The 16,680-nt window shown below is 33.0% G+C and overlaps 1 non-coding gene and 1 pseudogene across 1 annotated transcript; both read right to left on the reverse strand.

The window, feature by feature from the left end:
* Nucleotides 1–1,835: 1,835 nt before the first annotated feature.
* Nucleotides 1,836–16,680, reverse strand: part of LOC107956316 (proline-rich receptor-like protein kinase PERK14) — a 49,374-nt pseudogene continuing 34,529 nt past the window's right edge.
* LOC121204023 (small nucleolar RNA R71) lies at nucleotides 13,126–13,232 on the reverse strand. Its single transcript, XR_005898951.1, has one exon. It is a non-coding gene; the product is annotated as a small nucleolar RNA R71 (small nucleolar RNA).

A 16,680-nucleotide genomic window follows, 5' to 3' on the forward strand; every position in this document is an offset into this window, starting at 1 on the left:
TTTGACTTTTAGGGTTGAAAGTTAATTGTTAATATTATTAGGTTTGAATTCTTCATGATTTTGTTAACAGAATAAATTTAGCATTGATTATGGACTTTTTAAGTTTTACGTTTAATTTATCAAAAACAATCCGACAAATGTGATTTAATTCGGGTTTTAGAATTAATTTGCTAAAATTTAATTGTTAATATAGTATTAGCTAATTATGATTTTTCATTACTCAACTCTAAAACTTAGATTAAATACTAAAAAGTTAACACAATCATCTTTGAATATCAAAATATATAGTTCTTGTCAAAGATAAGTATGAGATTGAATCAAAAACTAATTTAGTTATAAAATTATATATTAAGCAAATCCCTTACTTTCATAATTTTGCTTTTAGAAAACATTTTTAGAAAACAAAAATGAAAATGAAAATAGTCTCTGGAGCCTTAGATTGTTAATTCAATTTTATGTTAATTCCTGTTCATATGATTTTTAGTTGTATTGACTTATAAAATAATCGAATTTAAAATATATTGAATTATGACACATAAGAAATATATAATTTAATGAATAATAATTTTTAACAAATAACAAAATTTTAAAATAATTTTTAAAAAATATTATGTCACTAATTAAAAGGCTGAAATACTTTTATTATATATACTAATAATTTAAAATTGATTTTAAAGTTATATTTAGTGAAATTTAATTCAACAACATCAAACTCACTAAAAAAATTATATAAGTTTAATTAAAAACTAAAATTATGATACACTCATTATACAAATAAAGAAATATATAAAAATAAATTTCAAGTTGTGATCTACTAATTGAATGTTCATCTATTTAAAAAATAACCTAAGTTCAAATCATTGTTGTATGAAAAATAAATAAAAAAAATTAATTGGACTTTGGTTAAAAATGATAAAATTAATATTTTGGAGACCTTATTTTAGATTCAACTCCTACTTTCTAAATTTATTCTTTTACCCATAATCTCTCTTTACTTTTAAATTAGAGGAAAAAATGCGATTAATCGACAAATAAATAATATTTGTTATTTAAAAAAAAACTATATTCAATTAATTCATGCACTTTGTCAACAATTTAATAATAATACAAACATAGATTTGACTAAATACCAAATAAATATATTTTTAAATCCTGTTAGATCAATAAATATAATCTAAATTTTTTAACCATTGAAATGAAATTTAATAAACTCTTGCAAATGCGACTTTGGTACTATTGGAAAAGGATAAAATTAGTACACAAACTTGTCTACTTCTCCTAGATTTGTATTTATAGTTTTTTTTTCCAAATTGGTACCCAAAATTTTTTCCTCCTCCTCCTTTTTCACTCAACCCAAGTTTCTTCTTCTTGTTTGGCAGATACAAAATTGCTCCACGCTAGACAATGACCTTTTTCTTTGGAATGCTGTAATAAAGTCGTATTCCCATGGACGTGAGGTGCGAAAAGCTTTTATCATTCTCTGTTTGATGCTTGAGAATGGGGTTCCTTTTGATAAATTCTAGTTGTCATTGGTGCTTAAAGCCTGCTCTCGATTGGGTTTATTGAAAGAAGGAATGCAGGTTCATGGTTTGCCGAGAAAGTTGAATTTTGGGTGTTTTTTTTTTTTGCAAAACTGTTTGATTTCTTATTATTTATGTTGTTGGTTTATTGGATATGCACGTCAATTATTTGATAGAATGTCTATGAGGGATTTTGTTTTATATAATTCGATGATTGATGGGTATATTAAAAGAGGGATGATTGATTTAGCAAGGGAGTTGTTTGGCGTTATGCCACTAGAGGATAAGAATTTGATAACTTGGAATTCTTAGTGGTTACACGCAATTGAAAGATGGGATGGGTTTGGCTTTGGGACTCTTTGAGAAAATGCTTGATAGAGATTTGATTTCTTGGAATTCAATAATTAATGGGTTTGTAAAGTATCGGAACATAAAAGATACCCAAATTTTGTTTGATAAGATGCCAAGATACTTAGACAAGTTTCCCTTAGAAGTAGAGTTATAAATGAGAAAACATTCACCTTTTCCCTTTGAACAACAAAACCATCGAAGCCTAACGAGGTTTTCATGTATGTGGTTAATAAGTACAAGCCTTCAACAAACTCTGTTTCTTTTTATTTGCAGCTGGTCACATTTATGCTTCTAATGGCTACAACAGAACCATCTCTTAGTACTCCTTTATACACTAATGAGAAATTGGTCTTTCCTAGTAAGTTTAACTCGAAAAATCACTGAGTTGCGGACTTGACTTTTTCTAGAATGAATATAAACTTATCTAAATGTTCCTTGGAAAATCCAATGTTGTCCCGTCCATCACCTAATGGATCCCGTCCATATAAATATTCAAGTGTTACAAGCGGAGAAACATTTCCATTCCTTTGAAGTTCCTTTCTTGGTGGTCAATGCTAAGACGCCTATCAGAAGATTCACATGTGTTTCCAATCTTTTGTTTCTTCTTACGGTAGTGGAAAATTACAAGAAATACAACAACCATAAAAACGAAACTGACTATAATAACCCCTGTAATAATAGGAAATTTCGGGAATCTCGATGAATTCGAGCAATGAGTATGGTTGTAATGTCCTTGTTATGTACTATATGCGAGTTAACCCCTGGAACCGTGTTATTTAGATTAAATTGAAAAAGTTCAAGCTAATTGATATTCTGTTGGTCACTAAACTAACTATAAATACAACAAAGGAAAATGCACCTATGAAACAATAGTATAGCTATAGTGAGTAGGGAATATCGTATCCATGAGGACTAAAAGTACTAGTAATTACTGTCTTCTTATTATCTACTCGAGAAATTAAGGTGATGTGTTTTTATCTAAAATTACTAAACTAATTTATCTAAAAACGCAACAAAGAATGAAACGAGCACATAATTGAATATTAACCAATGAGATAAACAATACCAAGGAAAGGCTCCACCTAGACTTTACCTTTTATCATGCATCTAAATTAAATGATTTATTCACTCGTATCTCGATCCATAGAAATTCCTTTCAACAGCAAAAACAATTGACTCTAGGTTGATTAATTAAAATCTCTTTCTAATTAAAACCCCTATTGTTGTATTAACTCTATCTATAGATTCCCCTATTAGATTTGACTCTAATTCGATATATTTATGTCGTTTTATTTCTAGGATTGCATGCAACTCCACTCAATTATGCTAGATCTACTCTTGAACATGGACTTTTGCTCCACTAAAATAAGCACATTAAACATGAATTAATATCTCGAAAATACTAAAACAAGAAATAAGCATACATAATTGAGAATAAAAATCAAGTATTTATCGCGTAAAAATAGAAATTAGATAAAAGGATTTATCATAGGTTTTATCTTCCCTAGGAACCTAGGGAATTTAGTTCATGATCCTGAATAGAAACATCTCAAAGTCAAAATAACCACAAGGCATAAAGAAACTCAATAAAACTTCGAAAGAAATTAAAGGAGGTCTTCAATCTTGATGGCGATCCACTTCCGAGTTGATTCCGATGGTGTTCTTTGAGTGTTTTCTTCGATCTTCTTTGATTGCCCACTTATGTCTTCTTGTAATGGGTATTTATAGACTTTAGAATGCTTAAAAAGCCTAAAAATTGGGTTTTTCCATGTATTTAGGAAATAGGGTGCGAAATTGAAATAGGCTGGCACATGGACGTGTGGCCAGCTCGTGTGGCTCACACAGGCGTGTGTCCAGCCTGTGTGAAAATGCCCAAGCCGTGTGGATCCTGAAAATAGCTCTATTTGTCCGATTTTGGCTTGTTTTTCACTCATTTCACTCCCAAATGCTGTCTTAAGTATAGAAATATGAATTTAAAGGATTAGGAGCATCAAATTCACTAATTTGCATAATTAGTCATCCAAAAACGCATTAAGAATGAGATTAAAATATGTTACTTTTATAGCTTATCATGTTCATATTGTCAAAACGTGTACATATTCTCAATGTTGGAAAGCTTATTCCACATAGATCTTTATTGTTGTTCACCAATGAACCCTCCATTTAATCTCTTAAGACCTTGGTTTTCATTCATTACAGATTACAAATCAATATAAGTTGACATGAAGAACATGAATTATCATATATGGACAATATTTAATTAATGTTACCTAAAGGGACGTTTCCATATAGCGTATTTTTTCGAACATCTAGAGTTTCCAATTGTAGAATATTAGCTAATATTGTAGGAATTTCACCAAAGAGACGATTGTAGCTTAAAGCAAGTCTTCTTAACATTACCAAGTTCTCTAAGCTAGCTAGAATTTTACCTTCTAGTCTATTTCACTGCAAAGAAAGAACACTTAATCCCTTTAAATCCCCTATCTCTGTACCTATATTCCTTGTCAACTGATTGCAGCATAAATCCACAACTACAAGGCAAAAGATTTACTGTTACTACTATGAAAACTAAAAATAAATGAAAATTCAGAAGCCAAATGATGAATTAACCTTGTAAAGTAGTCATGTTACCAATATGAGGAGGAATGGTACCAGATAGATTATTATTGTTAAGATAAAGATCAGTTAACTCTTGAAGATTGGAGAGTTCTTTAGGTATCTCCCCATATAGAGAATTGTAATGCAGGTACAAACTAGAGAGACATTTTAGCCCCATAATAGTAGGTGAGACTTGACTAGAAAGAGCCTATCCCTGTAATGAAATGTATGCCCAATCGAGAGCAGGCTTTAAGCACCAAAGGCAACGGGAATTTATCAAAAGGAACCCTATTCTCAAGCATCAAACAAAAAATGATAAAAGCTTGTCGCGCCTCACGTCCATGGGAATACGACTTTATTACAGTATTCCAAAGAAAAGGGTCCCCTCTAGTGTGGAACAATTTTGTCACTACCAAACAAGAAAAGAAGAAGAAGAAGAAGAAGAAGAAGAAGAAGGAAAAGAAAGAAGGAAAAAAAAGAACAATAGAAAAAATTGGGGGAGGAGAAAAATTCAAAAGAAAAAAATAATTTTTAAGATTATGACATCAACATGATGTAATTTATACCACGTGTCACAATTTTATTCTACCACATGTCCTGGACTTAATGGCGTTAGACTCAAGTATAGATTTAGTTGACAGAAAAAAATTTCAATTGCCAATCTGGGACAAAAAATCATAAGTACCAATCTGGGAGAAATAGACAAGTTTAAGTACTAATTTTATATTTAACCCATTGAAAAAAGTTGGGGTTCGGACATTCAAGTTTCATCATTTGTAATTGTGGTGTTTGAGTCTCCATCTCATCTTGTAAATATGCCTTGTGTGAGTTTTGTTTGACTTTTTTTTTCTAGATTAGTTCAAATTTTATGTGATTCTTTGTTTGTTGTGCATTGTATTAATTGAACTTTACATTGTAACTGATTGATAATATATTTGTACCTGACATAAACTGTATTTGTACTATTGAAACTTTTAAAAGAAAAAACCTGTTATAGATTATATTAGTTAAATTTTGATTGTAATTGATCGAAAATATACTTATATCTATATCGTATTAACTTTGTACCAGTGAAAAAAAGAAGAAGTAAACTCCATTGATTTTGAGCTAAAACCATGGTGCCTTGCAATATCTTCATACTTAGGTAGGTAGTCATGACATCATCATCTTGCAGCTTTCATTTTCTTCATCTACAAACTCCTGGATTCTTCTTTTACTCATATCTAATAAAAGAATCTAAAACATCTCTGAATTCATCTTCAAACCAATTTGGTTACTTGATTTTTTTATTTCTCAATTTATCCATTGGAACAAGCCTAGTAACTAATCCTCCGCGTCTGTCTATTAAGCGGTAGATGTAGGCCACGAGTTTTAAAGCTGTGCTCCATATCCAGGGTGAGGATTGATGTAACACCTCTATACCTGGTTCGATCGTATCGACCTTGTATAAGACTATTACATTTGGTGCCAAAGCAATTTTGCTTATACACTATATAATTTAAACATTTACCCATCATATATTAACTTATTTAACCCAAAAATTATTAATATAAATGTGTGGGGTCATTATTGGATGTTAGATTATGTTTGGAAATGATTTTAACATTGTTTTTACTCAAAACATGGGAAAAGTATCGATACCAAAACAAAAGGTATCGATACCTTTTAAAAATGTATTTATACCACTACACAAAATCAATACCAAAATAGCATTCTGGAACTTCATAAATTCAAATTTTGATGAAGGTATCGATACCTTAGGCCTAGGTATCGGTACCTAGCCTTCAATATTGATATTGACGTTAAAAACGATACCAAAATCACATTCTGTTTTAGAAATTTTAAGTTTTAAAGCCTATATATCGATACTAGGCAAAAACAAAAACATTTCCATCTTTTCTTCGTGCAATCTGAACCAAGGGAGAAAGAAGAGAGGAACGTTGGGCTTTAAGGGCGTAACGCCACAAAATTTTTTGTTTTTGGAATTGTTAAAACATGTCAAGGGTGTAACGTTCGGCTTTGAAAACAATTTTTTTTATATGGGAAACTGCCACCTGATGCGACAGTTACACCCATTATGTCATCTTGTAATTTGCTTAAGAATTTATAATTAGAACTTAATTTTAAGGGGTTAAATAGTAATTATACTCAGAATATTTATGGCCGATTATTGAAATATGTATGTTATATTATAAAACATTAGTAATGAAAATTATAAAATGAAAATTTAATTAAATAGAACATAAGTGATAATGGGAATAGCAGGCAAAAACAAAAGCATTTCCATCTTTTCTTCGTGCAAACCGAACCAAGTGAGAAATAAGAGAGGAACGTTTGGCTTTAAGGGTGTAACCCAACAATTTTTTTTTTTGGAAATGTTAAAACATGTCAAAGGTGTAACGTTTGGCTTTGAAAATATATTTTTACATGAGAAATACAGCTTGATTCGACAGTTTCACTCATTGTGTCGTCTTATTATGAAAGTATTATTATTATTATTATCATGAACTTGCTGCGGAGGCAATTTTAACAAAAAAAAATTGATACGACGGTTTCACCCGTTGTGCCATCTTGTTATAAAATATTATTATTTTTATCATAAAACTGCTGTAAACCCGTTGCCTCATCTTGTGATTTGCTTAAGGATTTATATCTAGAACTTAATTTAAAGGGGTTAAATAATAATTATACCAAGAATATATATGGTCGGTTATTGAAGAAAGTATGTATGTTATATTATAAAACATTATTAATTAAAACTATAAAATGAAAATTTAATTAAAAAGAACATAAGTAATAATGGGAATACGTGGCAAAAACAAAAATATTTCCATCTTTTCTTCATGCAAACCGAACCAAGTGAGAAATAAGAGAGGAACGTTCGACTTTAAGGGTGTAATGCCCCAAAAACTTTTGTTTTTGGAAATGTTAAAACATGTCAAGGGTGTAATGTTTGATTTTGAAAATATTTTTTTATATGAGAAACTGCCAATTGATACAACGATTTCACCTATTGTGTCGTCTTATTATAAAAATATTATTATTTTTATCATGATATTGTTTCGGAGGCAATTTTAACAAAAAAAAACTAATACGTTAGTTTCATCCATTGTGTCATCTTGTTATAAAATATTATTATTTTTATCATGAAATTGTTGTAAACCCATTGTGCCATCTTGTAATTTGCTTAAGGAATTATAGTTAGATCTTAATTCAAAGGGGCTAAATAGTAATTATACCTAGAATATATATATATGGCGGGTTATTGAAGTAAGTATGTAAGTTTTATTATAAAATGTTAGTAATTAAAATTATAAAATGAAATTTTAATTAAATAGAACCTAAGTGATCATGGGAATAGAATGCAAAAAAAAAAAAAACATTTCCATCTTTTTTTTGTGCAAACCGAACAAAGTGAGAAAGAAGAGACGAGCTTTCGGCTTTAATGGTGTAACACCCCAAAAATTTTTGTTCTTGTAATTGCTAAAACTTGTTAAGGGTGTAACATTAGGCTTTGAAAATATTTTTTTTATATGAGAATCTACCACCTCATATGATGGTTACACCCATTGTGTCATCTTATTATAAAAATATTATTCTTTTTATCATGAAATTGTTAAAATTTTAATAAAAAAACTGATACAACGGTTTCACCCATTGTATCATCTTGTTATAAAATGTTGTTATTTTTATCATGGAACTACTATAAACCCATTGCATCATCTTGTAATTTACTTAAGGATTTAAAATTAGAACTTAAGTTACCTAGAATATATATATGGCCGATTATTCAAGTAAGTATGTATGCTATATTATAAAACATTAGTAATAAAATTATAATATGAAAATTTAATTAAATAGGCGGCAAAAACAAAAACATTTACATCTTTTCTTCGTGCAAACAAAACCAAGTGAGAAATAAGAGAGGAATGTTGGGCTTTAAGGGTGTAATGCCACAAAAATTCTTGTTTTAGGAAATGTTAAAACATGTCAAGTGTAACACCCCTTACCCTTGTCCAATGTCGGGACAGATATAGGGCATTACCAGACTAAAACGTAAACATACACACAGAATCGAGCCATAAAATTTCTTTCGAATACAAACTGTACATACACATGCAACTTGTCCCTATTACGGGCCTACAAGGTCTAAAGCATATATATCGGGGATGGTTCGGGACTAAACCGTGAACTTTAGAAATTTTTTCATAAAATAGGTTCACACGCTCATGTGCCCATGACACGCCTGTGTCCTCGGGCCGTGTAACTCTCTGTTTATGATGTCAACATCAATTTAAGATCATACGGCCAAGTCACACGCCTGTGTTCTAGGCCATGTGGTGAATTAAATTTTCGAATTTAAGGTGCAGCCTTCACACGGCCTGGGCACACGCCCATATCTTGAGGCTGTGTTCTCTACACGGCTAAGACACACGGTCGTGTCTCTGCTCGTGTGTTTACTACCATGCATACTGACTTGTAAAGCTAGGGTGTAGGGGACACACGGTTAGACCACACACCTATAGGGTAGACCATGTGTCACACACGGCCTAGACACATGCTCATGTGTCTACCCATGTGGACTACTTTGAGGCTATTTTCCAAGCCCTCTTGTCACCCTTAACAACCCCTACACACATTCATATGTCAATGGTGATTATCATGGCATAAAAGGATTACTTAGACATCCAAAGCTTTAAATCATGCATGATAAATTCATATAAAGTATACCTAATTGGGACTCCATGACTCGTTAATTTCAGTCAATCCATTTCTTTACCTTTATTAATATGGTGTCCATGCCAATTGACATCATTTATCGATCAAGCATAAATTCCACATTTTATCAACCATTATTTACAACCAATTAGGCACATACCACAAGGGGAATAACACATCTCATTCATGTATCAATATTTAGGGATTTCAACCCAATAATTAATATGAGCCATATTTCATGGCCATATAGAAAATGGAATAATATACCAAAATAAGCCATCACTTTGGCTAACAAATATGACACATATAACAAAATACTAAGTCCCCTATACATGCCATACTTAAATGTAATAAACCAATTATACCCCAAAAGATTTGTTGATAATGTGACTCAAGCTCCAGCGTTCACGATCCCCGAGCTAGCTTGGCGATGCTAAAAAAAAAGGAAAAGGGAGAGAGAGGTAAGCATATAGCTTAGTAAGTCATGTGCAAATAATAAACAACATAGGTCATGAAACTCATGGAGTAAACATGCTATCAATTACCACCACATTATCATATTACACATAATGAACATATTGAGAATTGATAATAAATGTCTTTGAACATCATGCTTATCTTACTCTTTCATACCCATACCAAATTTCCCAACATGAATCGAGTCCAATAATCATGAGGTTTACGTACATACCTGTACCATACATTCTTACTCATTCTACCCCACTTCTTAATCATAATCATGAATGGCCTGTTGAATTACCCGGAATACTAAAATAAGTTCGGAATCATCTTACACCAAATAGAATACCAAAGCCATGTCCCTGACATGGTCTTACATGGGTCTACATATCGATGCCATATCCCAGATATGGTCTTATATGAAGTCTCATGTCGGTGCCGATGGCATGTCTCAGACATGGTCTTATACGGGACCTCATAGCAATGCCAATGTCATATCCCAGATATGGTCTTACATGGGATCTCATACTGATGCCAATGCCATATCCCATATATGGTCTTACACTGGCCCACATATCAACGTCGATGCCATGTCCCAGACATGGTTTTACGCTGGCACACATATCAACGCCGATGTTATGTCCCAGATATGGTCTTATACTGGCTCTCATCTCGGATGCCGATGCTATGTCCCAGACATAGTCTTACACGAGATCTCATCTTAAATGCCAATGCCATGTCCCAGACATGGTCTTACACGAGATCTCATTAACAATGGTGTCATGATATTCGAATCCTAAGCATTCCTTAGTGTCTCCTGGGATTTTTGAGATACAATGCTATCATCAAGATTCCATTGAATCATCATAAACCAATTTCATTAGGGCATACATTCATATATCATAGAATATCAATTATTAAACGCATAATAATGGAATTGTTGAATCACTTACACACAACTTACCTCGGTGCAAAATGTGACAATTTGCGATTTAATCCACAACCTTGGCTTTTCCTCGGTCAATGTCTATTCCTCGTCCCTCTTGATCTAGAATAGCACATTTAACTTGTTTAATACACGCACTATTCAATTCAGTCCAAAAATCACACTATGGAAAAATTATAATTTTGCCTCTAAACTTCCACAAAATTATGAAATTGCCCATTGGCTCATAAAATGAAAAGTACCCCATTTTTCTCATTATTCAAGCCTAGTCGGATCATTTTCTCTCTTATACCAACCCACATTTTTCATTGATTCACACATTTACACATAGTTTTTACAACTTTTACAATTAGGTCCTTTTTATCAATTCCACCGAAAACCACCTAGTAAAAGTTGTTTGTCACACCTCAAACTTCCATATTCTTCCATTAGACATCAAAGCACAAGAATGTCATTCATGGGTATATTTTTGAACATGAACCCTAGCTCAAATTAAGGGTAGAAATAGCTAAATCGAGCTACGAGGATTTCAAAAATATAAAAAGCATTAAAAATGGGGCTAGGATGCACTTATGATAAGTCGTAATTTATATATATTTTATCCCATGCTTAAGCATATTTTTGGATGAATTATCATTAGATTTGTGGATTTTGATGCTCCTAATCCTTTAATTTCAAGTTTTATACTTAGGTGAGCATAGGAGAGTAAAAAGAGCGAGAAACGGGTCAAAAACAGAGAAAATGGGTCAACGTGGGAAATCAACACGGCCTGGACTTCCTCACATTGGTAGACCACATGCCTGTGCCTATTTAGCAGACTCTAACACGGTTGGAAACATTCTAAAAGCCTATATAACCACCCTAGAAGGGCATCTAGAGAACACACGGAGTAGGAGGTAAGGAATTACTCGAAGAAAGCCGATTGATTCATCTCAAAAATCGGATTCTCCTTCAAGACTGAAGATCTCCCTTCAATTTCTTTCAGGGGGTTTTTGGGTTTTCTTTATGTTTTGTTATCATTATTCTTCTGAGATGTTTTCTTTTACACATATGAACTAAATCCCCTAAATACCTAAGGGGGATGAAACCTAAGACGGATCTTGTTATTATATTCTAAATTATATGATATGATTTGTTCTTAATTATGTGTTCTTAATTCTTGCTTTAATATTCCAGGATATTGATTCAAGTATTGATGTGCTTATTCAGAGGAGTAAAAGTCCTGTCTGAGAGTAGATCTAGCATAATTAAGCGGAGTTGATTGCACCCCTAGACATAGGACGACATAAATCTGCCAAATTAGGGTCAAACCTAATAAGGGAATCCATAGATCGAGTTAATGCAACACTAGGGGTTTTAATTAGAAAGAGATTTCAATTAATCAACCTAGGGTTAGACGTTGTTAGTCTCTAGAGAGGTAATAATATAAATTAGGGATTTCTACAGATCGAGTCAAGTGAATAAATCATGTAATTCAGAGTCAAATAACAAGTGAAGTCTAGGTGGATTCTTTCTTGGGTATTGTCTAAATTAATCAGTTTTCCCAAAAGTATTTCCCCAATTTACTTCTTGTGCATTCTTAGTTTAGTTAATTAGTTTAGATAAAGCAAATCCCCTTATTTTTAGGCTAGATAATAAAAAGTAGGTTAATACTAATAATTTTAGTTCTTGTGAGTTTGACATTCCGGTCTTGCTATAAGCTATACTACTGTTCGATAGGTGCGCTTGCCTTTATCGTGATAATAGTTAGTTTTCAAGTATGATCAATCATAAATATAAAACTTATCACGCACATCAAGTTTTTGGCACCGTTGTCGGGGAACTAAGATATTAGGAACGCTTAATTTTTATTACTTTAGCCATTTATTTTATTGCAATTTAATTTTTATTTTAATTTTGTTTATATTAATAAATTTTCTGTTATTTGCTTCTGGCAGGTTTTTATAGTTTATGACTAGAAGAAACCCGTCAGGACCTCTACTTTTTAATAGTGAAATCGAAAGCACAGCTTGCAGAAACCAAAGAGAAATAAGGTGAAGCCTACGATACATAGCGGAAGGGCAAGAGGACGATATTCAACCTACAACTGAGGAGATGGCTGATAATCATAATAATCAGTTGCCTCCTGTGGGTATTGCAGACCTAGTAAATTAGAATCCTACTCCTTGTACTATGTACGATTATGCTAAACCTAATTTAACAGGAACTGAATCGAGTATAGTTAGGCCGGTTATTACTGCAAATAATTTTGAACTGAAACCTAACATGATCCAAATGATACAACAGTTTGTTCAGTTTGATGGTTTGCAGGACGAGGATCTAAACACTCATTTGGCAAATTTTCTGGAGTTCTGCAACACTTTTAAAATCAATAGCGTTTCTGATGATGCTATTCACCTTCGGTTGTTTCCCTTTTCGCTGAGGAATAAGGCTAAACAGTGGTTGAACTCGTTACCACAAGGGTCAATCACTACTTGGGAACAAATGACCGAAAAATTTTTACTTGAATATTTTCCGCTGGCTAAAACGGCTAAATTAAGGAATGATATCTCTTCTTTTGTGTAGATGGATCTAGAAACATTTTATGATGCATAGGAGAGATACAAGGATCTATTGAAAAGGTGCCCTCACCATGGGTTACCACTTTGGCTACAGGTTCAAACTTTTCACAATGGCCTGAATCTTTCGACTAGACAGATGATTGACGCAGCTGCTGGTGGGACTATCAATAATAAGACACCTGAAGAGGCTTGTGAATTTATAGAAGATATGTCATTGAATAATTATCAGTGGCAAGTCATGAGGACAAAGACGAAGAAAGCGGTCAGCATTTTTAACGTCAATTCGGTCACTATGCTTTCTTATCAGGTAGAACTTTTAATTAGAAAAATTGATGGTTTACTTGGTTCTTCACAGGCTTATCTAGTAATGCAGTACGATGCAAATGGAGGTGGAACAAGCAATTCAGAATACCCACCCTATGGCCACAACATGGAAAACGAGTAATTAAATTATATAGGTAATAATCCTCGACCTTAAAATAATCCTTATAGTAACACTTATAATGTAGGTTGGAGGAACCATCCCAACTTCTCGTGGGGTGGCCAAGGAAATCAAAGGCCACAACATCCCCTAGTTTTTCAACAATCACCATACCAATAGGAAAAGAAGCCGAACCTTGAAGAGATGCTAGCGAAATTCATCTCAGTGTCAGAAAATCATTTTCAGAATACTGAAACAACACTTAAGAATCAACAGGCATTGATCCAAGGGCTCGAAACTCAGATAGGCTAGCTTGCTAAACTGATTTCAAAAAGACCACCTAGAAGTCTACCTAGTAACACCGAACCCAATCCAAAACAGCATGTGAAAGTAGTTACACTAAGGAGTGGGAAAGTGTTAGCTGAATTTGAAAAGAAGCCACCACAAGAAGCTGACAGAAACGAAGGAAAGAAAGTAAAACCCGAAAAAAATGACAATCCGATGCCAAAGGAATATAAACTACCAATCCCATATCCAGCAAAGTTGAAAAAAGACCGCATGGATGCACAATTCAGTAAATTTCTTGAACTTTTTAAACAACTGCATATTAACTTACCTTTTGTTGAAGCTATTTCGCAGATGCCTACATATGCAAACTTTTTAAAGGAGGTTCTAACAAACAAAAGGAAATTTGAAGACTTATCTATAGTGGAACTTAATGAGGAGTGCTCGGCCATACTCCAAAATAAACTACCAACCAAATTGAAAGATCCCAAAAATTTTACTATTCCCTACTTAATTGGCAGTTTGAATGTTGATAAGGCACTAGTTGATTTAGGTGCTAGCATTAATTTGATGCCAGATAAAATGTTTAAACAACTTGGTCTTGGGGAACCTAAACTCATTAGATGAGTGTTCAACTAGCTGATAGATCTGTTACATATCCTAGGGGTATTATAGAGGATGTACTTGTAAAAGTAGATAAATTGGTCATGGATGAAGATGTTGAAGTGCTTTTAATCTTAGGTCATCCATTTTTAGCCACTGCTAAGGCTGTTATTGATGTGGGTGATGGTAAATTGGTACTTAGACTAGGTGACAAAGAGATTTTTTTTAAAATTTATGATGCATGCGATTTTCTAGGGAACAAGATGACTCATGTTATTTTATTGACTCTATTGATCATGCTACTCACGATTCTTTTTAGGAAATCGTACATAAGGACATGTTAGAACTATGTCTGGCTCATGGAGAGGAGGTAGATGATGATGATTCTGAGATAGGTAAGATAAAAGCTGAACTAAATTCCAATGAACCCTCCCTAAGACAAGCAGAATATGAGGGTATTAAAGTAAACAATAAACTTAAGAAAAAACCCTCTATTAAAGAACCTCCCAAACTAGAACTTAAATAATTGCCAAATCACTTGGAATACACATTCCTTGGAAATAATTCTACATTACCAGTGATTATTGCTTTTAATTGCTCCAAGTATTAAGAGAACATAAAAGAGCCATAGCTTGGAAAATTTTTGACATTAAAGGGATCAGCCCTTCTTTTTGCACCCACAAAATTTTAATAGAATATGATTATAAGCCATGTGTGCAAGCTCAAAGACGACTGAACCCCAACATGAAAGAAGTTGTTAAAGCTAAGGTAATTAAACTCTTAGATGCTGGAATAATTTATCCTATTTCTGACAGTTCTTGGGTAGGTCCAGTACAGGTTGTTCCTAAGAAAGGAGGCATGACTGTTGTAGCCAATGAGAAGAATGAAGTAATCCCAACAAGGACAGTCATAGGTTGGAGAGTTTCCATTGACTATAGGAAGCTGAATGATTCCACGAGAAAAGATCACTTTCCCCTTCCATTCATTGACCAAATGTTGGAAAGATTATCCGGGCACATGTACTACTGCTTTTTAGACGGGCTCTCTGGTTATTTTCAAATCCCAATAGCTCCTGAAGATCAAGAAAAGACGATATTCACATGTCTATACGGTACGTTTGCTTATCATAGAATGCCTTTTGGATTATGTAACGCTCTTGCTACTTTTTAGCACTGCATGATGGCTATTTTTGACGAACTAGTAGAAGACATCATGGAGGTATTTATGGATGATTTCTTGGTATTCGGTAACTCTTTCCATCTTTGCCTTAAAAATTTGAAATGAGTTTTAATAAGATATGAGGAAACGAACCTTGTACTTAACTGGAAAAAATGTCACTTTATGGTTCAAGAAGGTATTGTGTTAGGACATAAAATTTCTAGTAAAGGGATTGAGGTTGATAAATCTAAATTTGATACCATTGAAAAACTACCTCCCCTTAGTTTGGTTAAGGCTATTAGAAGTTTTTTAGGACATGTTGGGTTTTATAGAAGATTTATTAAAGACTTTTCTAAAATAACTAAGCCTTTGACTAAATTACTAGAAAAAGTTGTGCCTTTTAATTTCGATCAAGACTGTTTAGAGGCATTTAATACTTTAAAGGATAAATTGATTAATGCTCCAATTATAATCGCACTTGATTGGAATTTACCTTTCGAACTAATGTGCGATACGAATGATTTTACAGTAGGTGCAGTTTTGGGATAGCGAAGAGACAAGCATTTTCAACCTTTCTATTATGCTAGCAAAACTTTGACAGTCGCACAAGAAAACTATTCCACCACGGAGAAAGAGTTGCTAGCTGTAGTTTTTGCATTCGATAAATTTAGGCCATATTTAATATTGTCTAGAGTTGTCATTTATACTGACCATTCTACTCTTCGGTACCTTTTAACTAAGACTAATGGAAAACCTTGACTTATTCGATGGATTCTATTATTGCAGAAATTTGACTTGGAGATTCAGGATAAGAAAGGAGCTAAAAATCTCACGGCTGATCATCTTTCCAGGCTTGAAAATCCAAGTACTAAAGAGCTAGATGAAGTTGAAATAAATGATTCATTTCCTGAAGAATAATTTTTTGTTATATCTGATTTTGAGGTACATTGGTTTGCAGACATTGCGAATTTTTTAGCCGCTAACATTATCCCAAAAGGGTTAACACATCAGTAAAGAAGCGATTCTTTACTGATGTGAAAAACTTCTTTTGGGAAGACC

The sequence above is a fragment of the Gossypium hirsutum genome, chromosome A07 (assembly GCF_007990345.1).
Source record: "Gossypium hirsutum isolate 1008001.06 chromosome A07, Gossypium_hirsutum_v2.1, whole genome shotgun sequence".
Taxonomy (NCBI): Eukaryota; Viridiplantae; Streptophyta; class Magnoliopsida; order Malvales; family Malvaceae; genus Gossypium; species Gossypium hirsutum.